Consider the following 9,659-nt stretch of genomic DNA (forward strand, 5'->3'; position numbering starts at 1 on the left):
GTTTTCTCATGATGCGGCTCATTTGTTCTTCATTACTGTATCGTATATATAAGCCCATATAGGTTCTTTGATTCGAACAATTCTATTCTGTATGAGTGACAGTAGATAACAAATTTGAAAACAGATTGCTTGTGCCTTTGAAAAAAAAACAGCGACCGACTACCGAAAGGACTCCTGTAATAAGTACATCGTTTATATGATTTCAAAAGTCAATATGATGACATCAAACAGATGCAAGCCAATATTTTTTTTAACTTTGGGAGGAAAGCTACGGAAAAAATGTAAGGTTCCTCAGCATCCCCACAACACAAATCCACAAACGTAGGGCAGCTTCTTAGAGAATGTAAAAGAAACTGCGAAACGTATGCTGTATCTCTATTACTGGTCTATAATTTTGAACATGAAAAGGGTCAGTGTGCCATTGCAGTATTATAAATCTATCATAGTTTTTTTCTGAATAAGATTTACAGTAACATTCTATGCATTTGAATGTGTCATTCACGGAAAAATGTATGCGGCGCGCGTTATTTATAACAATAATGACTTATATCCTACAAGGAAGCAAATATTGTATCTAAAGTTTCAAGTGAGCATTATATTGAATACATTGTAACCTTCCGTCGTTTTTTTTTCTTCCTTTCTTTCTTTTTTCCTTTTTTTCCTTTATTTTATTTTTTTTTTACTTTTGCGTACTTGTTCAAAATATCCATCTGGATTCGTTTCCATCTCTAGTCCTTGCTTCTCTGCACGTAACTGAATGGCTGCGAACTGACTGGTTTTTTCAAATGTTCCGGTATTATTTCGTTTTGTCAAGGATGGATGTTTTTTCGTTTGTTTTTATTAAGCCTAATAATTTCTTCTTATATTTCACTCCGCACCAGACTGTAAATGAAAACAGTAGTCAAAAGTATTAAACATTTTTATATCCAGCTTATATGCCATTAGACTTTTTCAGTTTCTTTTCATTTCATTTGACGTCTTTACAGCATATCAGAAAAGGGCATCGATGTACAATGTAGTGACCATCCAGCTCGAGAACAACATATTCACAAAGAGAGTGGCCATCCTGGTCACCAATGGAACTAGTCCTGCCTGATGTAATTTCGTCATTGACATAGTAGTTATTTATTTTGAATTCGTTGTGATGTACATTGTTCGTTTCTGCATCAAGTTGCGAAAAATTATCAGTACCGTAAATCTGCTTATTTGGGTTATCAATTAACACGTGACCACGTGATCATATCCGGTTTTATATTTGTCGGTCGTTTTTCTTGTGTCTACTTTTAAACGACCTTGTAGCGTGTCATATGAATCATTAGCTTTGGTTACAACTGTTTTACATCGCCCATGACGCAGAGAAAACGAAGCACTGTTATGTTCATTCTCAGATGTTTCTGATACGAGTTCACTAGGTATTTCAGTGTATGCATTGCTACTTGGTTTCCGCATATCGTCAGTTCTGTACTTGGAACTGTCTTTATGCTTTACATTATTGAAGTCGTGGGAATTACTGGTCGCATGCCTATAGAGATGACAATTATCAGCGTCTGGTTTTCTGTGGTGACAGACATAATTGTCATCGGCTGATCGTCTTTTTCTGGAATGAATTAAATAAATACGATCATAACGAATTTCATATAGCTATTCACCACCAGCGCATGATTATCATTTTCTGAATAAAGATAGAATGTTTGTTTTGTTCTAAAATTAGGATTGCAAAGGGAAGGCCGTGGAAAGTACGATATAATATTCCTGAGTACTAACTTTACTGGTTTTATATCACACGACGACATACGAAAGTTCAACAACATGACTGGCGGAACAGATGGCTCTATCCAAGGCACTTGGACAAGCTCCTCTGGTATATGTTATTTTGTCTTTTTCCACGTTCCCTTAACAGCGGCTTGTTTTACGTAACCACATTGAGTATATCCGTGTAATAGTCCTTCAAACCTTTCTTGTACTTTAGTATACCTTTTCACGAGCATTTTTATTGTGGTTTGTTACAATAGCTAGATTAAACCCTCCCATAATTATTGAATATTGTAGAAATTAAGACTTTTGAACGCACCCCTTCCCCCCTCCCCCATCACTGCGGAAAAATGGTTCCGTATACGGGAGTGTACGCATTCCGTATTGACCTAAAGTACGGGCGTATACGGAAACATTTTCCCCGTATATGGAACATTCCATATACGGGAATCCCGTATTCTTTAATTGGACATTCATGTTTTTCTCACATGAATCCGTTCATTCATACTTAGCATAAATACGTTTCAACAGTTTATGTCAGTATTCAAAGTTAGGGATTGTCACGGTCCAAAAGTATGTTTAAGGCGTAGGGTTTGATCATACTTTCAGGAAAGATACCTTTTATATAATATTCGTATATTAGACATATACGGGACCGTATACTATCGTATATGCACATATTTTTCGCAGTGCATTGAATCATTGTTGTTGTTTTTCGTCTATATTATTGTTTGTCTGCAATTGTTGCCAGGAGACATATGTATTTCATCATTTTTTTCATATGTTAAATGTCTTAAAGGTGACTGCAAGTAAATAAAGCCATGTTACAAATACAGCTGAAATGCACCGACACATAAGTATTCACAGTGCTTTGATTATCTACATGGGGGCGAAAATGCGTTCTTATGCACGTGAACTGTTTCGATTGTAGCTTTGTCTAGTTTAATTATTAAAAGCATGCAATTGTTGACAGAACCTAGGCACTTTATAAGGTATTTGTCATGATGATGGAAGTGATGTCATTTTACAAACAAACACTTACCTGCAGATGAAGATAATGAATGCTGTTGTACAGGCTACTGCAAAAATTCCAGAAACGGGCACCGAGATGTAAGCAGCCACTGTCTGCTTCTCCTTCAAGTATAAAAGATATAAAAATGTTCAGTCCTTTTAAGCATGAAACTTTGATCAGGATTGTGCTAGACATGCATTTCTTTTTCGTCTTGGAAAATATCAAAGGCCTTAACCCCGTCATATATAGTCCTAAAACTATACTTAAACCTACATTATGCGTTCATTTTCTTGGGAAGCGTAGCCTTCCCAAAGTCGCCAAACTACGTATACCGACATTTGTGAGATTGTAGTTACAAATGCCGTTACTACCTTTCTCCATACATACGCTTGAAAGTAGTTCAGTACTTCTATGAAATTCAAGGGTCTGAGAGTAAACAGATCGATACCATTTCTTTAGCATATGCAATAAATGTGAACACTTATGATTTGTAAATGAAGAATATGGCAGGGATTTTAAGTTCTTGCAAAGTACTTTGTCTAGGCGTTGTACTACGTTACGACGTAAATATTTATCACGTGACTAATACCAAGAACATATGGTTCCGGTTCAGCGCTAACTTTCTCCATGTATGCACCGTAAAAGTAGTTTAATACTTACAAGAAATTGAAAGCTACGAGAGTTAACAGATCGATGAAATTTATTATGGATATGCAATTAATGTGAACACTGATTAATTTATTTTTAAATAAAAATGTGGTTTTGATCGGATATACATGTAAATTTTATAAATGTATTGATTTTTGTCTACGCGTTGAACTACTTTAATTAGGCGATAAATATTTGTCATGTGACCAAGGCAAATGACACACGTAAACTATATTAACTATATTAATCCGCTAAAATATAAGTCGTCGGCTTTTATGAAGTACTTGCAAAAATAGTAGTAACTCATAATTAAAATACAATTAGAGGGCATTTTTCATTACTGATATGATGCTAGTCTTGCCAACCTTCTTGTGATATTTTGTTTTTCTGCTGCTAGTCTGACCCAATTATTTTCAAATGTGTACACAGTCAGTTTTTGGATTTCTTGAAATGCAGAGAATATTAATTGGGCCTTCAACATACTGAATTTTTAATCTCACTCTGTTTTTTGTAAGATTTTCTAAAAAATTATTACACAGTTTTGTAAGATCTTTAAAAATTTGTTACACAGGTTCGTAAGATTTAAAAAAAGAAGAAAATAAATATTTGAACATTTTAAGCATTGACAGTCTGTCGAATCTGCTTTCAGTCTAATCCGTTTGATTTTCTTAGAACCTTACCAAAGTCATAAACAGCCCTCAATGATTTTGTTGTTGAGGTCATAGCGACCATTACCGACTTGGTTATTTTTTGGGTTCAGTAGCTGCTCGATGCATACTGGTTCATCTACGCTTCCCTACAGTCATCATAGGGTTTTGATTGGGATACCTGATTTACGTAAACAACTAGCAACTGGTTGTCTTACAGGTAATTGTTTTAGGTACGTTGATTTCACTGAGAAGGTGGGAGAATGCAAATCGTACCAGTCGGAAGAATAGAGAAGGGAATAACGTTTACATGTTTCATAATAAATAAAACAGAAACCTGAAATGCAAATTTATTCATGAATTTACATTAAATACTTTTTGAGTTAGGCACATAATAAGGTAAAAATGTACATTTTTTGACTATTTCAGGGGCCATAACTTTAAACATAGGGGGAGGAGCCAGCAAATAAATGAGAGTTATGCAAGTTAATATCATGATAAAGGCTCGTGTAAGTTATCATCCATTTATAACATATACTTTTGAGCTAGGTGCGTCACAAGGTGAAAATGTGCACTTTTGACTATTTCAGCGGCCATAACTCTGAAAATAGGGAGCAAAGGCAGACAAAAAGTAGGAGGTGCGCACGTTCATATCATGATAAAGATTCATGCAAGGTTTAATCAATTTATATTAAATACTTTTTGAGTTAGGCGCGTCACAAGTTGAAAACGTACATTTTTGATTATTTCAGGGGCCACAACTCTAAAAACAGGGGGCGGAGCCAGACGAAAAATAGAAGTATGCAAGTTCATATCATGATAAAGACTCATGCAAGGTTTCATCAATTTATATGAAATACTTTTTGAGCTAGGCGCGTCACGAACTTCGGACGGACAGACGGACGCACGGACAAGAGCAAATCTATATGCCCCGCCACTCATGAGGGGGCACAGAAATGACAATGTTCTGTTGCTGTGAGGTCAGGGATCCTTGATTTTGACTGAGCTGTTGGCCCGAAATTATTGATACTCATTTTGTAAAACGGTTACTATTTTATTCATTGAGATATTGCTAGTGAGACGGTTGTGAGGGATTAAATTGCAAATGAGAGAAAGGCTGTTTTTTATACATACAAGCAAATTTCTAAGAACAGTATATCTTCAATAACTTAGCATGTTAAAGGTAAAACATTATTCCATATACAAAAGCTAACATGACTTACCTTCATTATAAACATATTGTTCAGTGAAGCTGTTGATACTTTCTGTTGATGTTAGGCGTAAAAAAAATTGTTTGTTTCCGGTATCCCGACCTACCCTAAATTTTTGGCCCGACCCTAAATGTTTTTATGGCCCTGGAAAATATTTTTTTCAACTTTTTAACAAAAAGATGCAAAACTGCACTTTTTATGCTTTAAACATAGCCAGTGATGTTAGAAATCAACTTACTGGTGCTCTAAAGGCATAATCCCCTTATTTGTAATCATTTTTTGACAAAAAAATAATTTCCGAAAAGTCCCCCTTAATAAAAAAAAATTCCAAAAAAAAAAAATTCCGACCTACCTACCCTAATTTTTTTCAGCATGTTACCGGAAACAAAGAATTTTTTTTTAGGCCATATCAATGCATTAGTTTGTGCTGGTAGAGATGGTTTCGTAGCAAGTACTGTAATATAAGCATGTTACAATACAGTTCTCACTAAAAGAAATAACTTACCTGTTTATGAAGTTTATGTTTTTATACTTTGATCAATTCTTAGTAAAGTTTATCTTGCAGTTTTTAAAAATTCCATACTTCTATGCTCTATACTCTGTAAAGATGAGCGTGTTGTTACAACTGTGTTTTATCTCTATTTATACACGGTCGGGCGTAATAATTTCACGAGGATCCAGCCCAAGTGAAATTATTTCGTACGAAGTGCAACAGCCGTAATATGTATAAAATAATGCTCAGAAACGGTTTTGCTATAAATTATTTCGATTGTAATGATGTATGTCTTTTACTGTAATACTTAGATATGATAGACCTGTTTCTTCGCGCATGCATGACGCCAAATGGTAGGTTGTTACCCTCCTTTGTTTATGCACACTAGGACCGAAAATGGTAATATGTCTAGCGGGAAATTCCATTAGAGCGCAAAGGATGGTTAATTATTTTGCAAAACGAATAACCAAGTAAACTCAGTGTTTGCGTGGATTAATCAAGATAGTTGGTTCGTTTTAAACAGTTTTTAAGTAAACTATTTTAATTTAAGAAGGCGCTATTTCTCTATACAAACATGGCACAGAATACCACGTCAACGTGACGACAACATAATATCTCTGTGGTGATCTAAGCATTGCTAGTCATATTCAAATATCACATCTTACTTAAACATAAATAGCACTACTTAAGTGATATTTTGTCTTCCTGTAACTTGTTAGACAGTTTAATACTTACACCTTATGGAATACACTGACATACTGTTTTGGCCTCCGCAGATTTCATTCCGGTATCCTGGACATCTATATTGACACCTGACTTGTTGGGGATTTCCACGAATACTCGTGCCACATTTACAGTAATAGGACTGAAGAATACAAAAGTAGCATGCTTGAATGTTTTATCATTATACTGTTAATGCAAAACTGAGTGTATTAGAAAATAAAATTTCTTTAAATTTGCTACAATTCGAGCATAAAACTGTTTTGTTTTTTTACATTGATATAACATTTAATAATTTTTGAATATAAGAACGCATTTCACATTTTTTTTGAACATATGATTGTATTAGATTTTTATGCAAATAAGTTGGGTTTATTTAATCGCTGCAAAAACTGGAAACAAATCAGCTGAACAGTCTGCTGAAGTTAAATATTAATGTGAGATTTTATTTGTATTGATGCAAAAAAATGAAATGCAATTTAAACATATGGGTAATGCTGCATTTTGTATTCATAGAAGAATGTGCTTTTGTATGATTGTACATGTGTAGCGGCGTATAAGTGTCCTACAAATGCGAATACACCGATCGCCATTATTGAAAGCTGTCTTCGGTGACCAAATGGTTTTTCGGAAAATGTCGTCTTTAAAACAGCCCATGTAACGAGATGACTCTAGTGCTGCATAAAGACAAGTAAAAACAGAATGCAGCTGCATCTATTATCAATTAACTGAATAGCATTTGTAGCAGTACTTAGCTACTTGCCAAAGTAATATGATGATGAAGTCAGAGAAAAATTACTTTACTTGGGTCAATGTAGGATTATTTCGCAATTTTGATATCTTTATTTTTACTTTTCTTTACACTCATAATATTTGATTACAAATACAGATGATAAATAATATAGTGCTCTATAACCTAATTAGAGACGCTTAAGTAACGGGAGACGGATGTGCATTGCAGTGGATCAAAAAGTAAGAATATTGCTAATTAATCGTAATATAACAATAAAAAAGAAAATGTTGCATAACTCACATTGTCTTTGCAAGCTGTCTGAGTTAACGAATATTCAATTATTTAAATAAAAAAATTAAATATATGAAAAGCTTTGACCTGTAAAATTGAATCAGGCTTTGTGTTGCAACTTGACCTTAGCGGCGATGTTTAAAGCTTGACAAGAAGGTATTAGGTTAGTATGATCGTTTTTCTCCATATAAATGAATAAATTTTCCAACTGATATTTGTTTTCAATGGCCAAGTGTTTTCATAATTACCTGTAACAGATCTTTGGCCTAATATGATATACCTTTTATTAATTATAGGCTTCTTATGAAAACACATGACCAATCCATTCAAGCAATAAGTCCACAAGAGCTACTGACAAAGACAACCAAAAGTAAAACAAATACATTTTACTCAGTGGTAAAAATGCTTCTCAATGAACAACTAGAGTACTATAATATTTTTAATGGTAAAACGTCGATAAATGTTTCAGTATTAAATTCATAAATAATGGCATTATTTTTCCCCAGGAAGCAAATGGCGTCCCGACTACTTTTTGTCAGACACCAGAATCCTGTATTCTATGTCCTCCAATATAATTGACAAAACAATAGATTTAACAATAAGGTGAAATACATAAAAGTTTACAAATTTTCAAGTCTCTCAAATGTTAAATTTTGAAATATAAAAGGTAAACATAGAATTCATGGAAACATCGTGCACAGAAGCTGAGTGCACATTGCTCAACTATATCTTATTACATTCATTTATTCATTTAGTCACCTGACGAACCTTATCAATACTTATATACCATTATATGCATTGCTATAACAAATTCAATGAGTATGTCAGAATGAAAACAATCAATACCTTCTTGTGATTTATCATCTAATTTACAACGGTTTATCGTTCAGATGCTTCAGCATTTATCACAAAACGAAACAGAGTCTCAACGAAACAATTTGTAAAAATGTACTTGCCTTGCAGACAGTGAAAATAAGGCATAATACAGATAAACAATTTACAGAATTTCCAAGCTTCCATCTTGATATGTTACACTTCTGACCAGAAGATTATTTTGCTGCACCTTAAGTAAATAATAAAGTTAGAATACACGATGATATACTCATTAAATTGTTATTCATGAAAACGGAAATCAGATAATAAGATGACAAATATTTTTCTGAGTAATAGCAATGACAATGCAAAATGATAAAATATGTTTTAGTCACGAGATTTCAGTTTTATTCCTCTGCTAGAGAAAAATGATGATTTACCTAATTAAAAGCAAAATCAAGTAGACGTTTACAATATTTCCTCTCAACATTAGAGATTACAATGCTTTTAGCCTGCTATGGTTGTTCCTGCCAAATTTCCTTAAAAATTGCCTGAAATTTTGTTATCAGGTACACTTGCATCTTAATGAAGATGTTGACTAGTTTACCCGTTCATTGTTTGATTCTTACTACTTAAACTTATCCGTGAAAACGGTCTTTGCATTTTTTTAGATTTAGTTATATGACAAAAGCACTAGAATGTCTAACTTTTGTTATCGACTGTGAAACTTTCGAAACACCTTAACTTTGCAATGTTTTCACTTGGAATCAAATTATGTATCTGGAACTTGAAATTATAAAGTGATTTCGTTGTAGAACGTTGATGAGTGCCCTGGAGTTATAGGCCGACCACCTTACGTTCAATCTCTAATAAGTGCTGTCCCAAAGAAAGAGGTAACATAGGTAGCTTATTTCAAAAAATCTGTCTCTATTGTTACGTCTTTTGGCGTGATAGTAGGGCGTAGATAGGTAATTTTGCGGCGCATTTTTGTGATGTTACTTCGTATCTAGGTAATGTTATGTATCTTTAAACTTACTTTAAGGCGTATTCAGGTGTTGTTATTGTGTATTTAATTGATGATAATGCGTATCTACGTATAGTTACGGCGTATTTAAGTGATGTTAAGGCGTAATTAGGTAAGGTTACGACGTATTTAAATAATGTTAAGTAATTTATGACGTTTTCATGTGATGTTACGGCGTTTTAGGTAATTTAATGGCGTTTTTAGGTAATATTACGGCGTACTAGTATTTGGTATGCCGATGCGTATTTAGGTGGTGTTTTGACGTATCTAAGTTTTGGTACGGCGTAATTAGGTAATGTTATTGCTTATTTAGGT

General features: G+C 33.9%; 1 long non-coding RNA gene across 1 annotated transcript; it reads right to left on the reverse strand.

Moving 5' to 3' along the window:
• Positions 1-2,869: 2,869 nt before the first annotated feature.
• Positions 2,870-9,047, reverse strand: LOC128546042 (uncharacterized). The gene is made up of 4 exons (XR_008367757.1): positions 8,509-9,047; positions 6,499-6,628; positions 5,283-5,724; positions 2,870-2,886 (listed from the first exon to the last, which is right to left on the reverse strand). It is a non-coding gene; the product is annotated as an uncharacterized LOC128546042 (long non-coding RNA).
• Positions 9,048-9,659: the final 612 nt, after the last annotated feature.

The sequence above is a fragment of the Mercenaria mercenaria genome, chromosome 16 (genome assembly GCF_021730395.1).
Source record: "Mercenaria mercenaria strain notata chromosome 16, MADL_Memer_1, whole genome shotgun sequence".
Classification (NCBI taxonomy): Eukaryota; Metazoa; Mollusca; class Bivalvia; order Venerida; family Veneridae; genus Mercenaria; species Mercenaria mercenaria.